Raw genomic sequence first — 1,319 nt, 5'->3', positions numbered from 1 at the left:
TAAATTTTTTGCAGATTGCAGCCACGTCATATAATTCAGTAGGGACTATGAAACCTAGCAGAGTAATAAGCATATACTATTAAACAAAATAATTCTAGATCGTTTCATTAAATTCTTATTTTTTGGTTCACTCTACTAGTTGACTAGCTTCTCTGCTTTAGGGAATAATTATAGTTTAGTAAATATTCAAGATAAGATCAGAATTCTTTGGATGAACGTGATTTAAAAAAATACGAAATCCTATTGTGACAACCTTATTTACGTATCATTCACTTCTTCTGATGACTAAAGAGAAACCTACAAATATAAAAGAATAAATACAAAGGAGGCTAAGATCAGCATGTTTGATCATTCTTTTCCAAAGGCTGTGTATCTTTGAAGCATCAGTATTGGAAATATCATAAAAGCCAATACTTCAATATACACATGTCCCATATGAACATCATCTTGTTGGTTCATATATAAATATAATTTGATGAATATTACAGTCACCAAAAGTTAACAGAAATATCGACACATGGAAACATCATCTATAATAAAATTGATCATCCATATTTCATTTTTGTGTTCTTGTTTGGGGCACAAAAGATCAGCTTACTCGGTAATTCAAAGAAAAGTGATGGATGCAATTTTCAGATGTTCTTCTCTAACTACATTTAGAAATTTACCATATATGTTTTACTTAATAGCTTCGGGAAATGCTTAAATAACTATACACTTTCTAGTTACAGAATATTGTTGATTAAAAAAAATCACAAAATATTTTCTAATCTGGAAACAACTTCAAACTCTTAGCAGCTGCAGAGTTTGGAACGAGGCTCATTTATTTAGTTATTTTTAGATGCTTTTATTATTGTGTCTGACTTTATATTTAACAACTATTCTGTCAAACCACTGTACATGTTGTTTCATTTCACATACTTACAATATGACGGGAACTTTAAAATATTTTAAATAAGCACCTACTATAAGTAGTAGAATGGAAGAGTTTATATAAAAAGAAAATTCACCCTAGAAATGCTTTCATAGCAGCAAAAAGCAATTAGTGCCTCTATTCATATAATTCAAGGATTTTTTTATAAGACTCTCCTTCCCAGTGACTCTGTTTTTCAGCAAGATGTTCTTATGTTTTATCCATATTTCTGAACGGTATAGCATGTTATCACACAATATGTGTCATTCGATAGTTCATTTTACATCATTTTATTAAGATAAAATGGATAACAATTTTGGGGTGGGCCGTGGTGGCTCAGCAGGCAGAGTTCTTGTCTGCCATGCCAGAAACCCGGGTTTGATTCCCAGTGTCTGCCCAAGAAAAA

The sequence above is a fragment of the Tamandua tetradactyla genome, chromosome 18, assembly GCF_023851605.1.
Source record: "Tamandua tetradactyla isolate mTamTet1 chromosome 18, mTamTet1.pri, whole genome shotgun sequence".
NCBI classification, from domain to species: Eukaryota; Metazoa; Chordata; class Mammalia; order Pilosa; family Myrmecophagidae; genus Tamandua; species Tamandua tetradactyla.
This window is presented reverse-complemented; position numbering follows the sequence as displayed.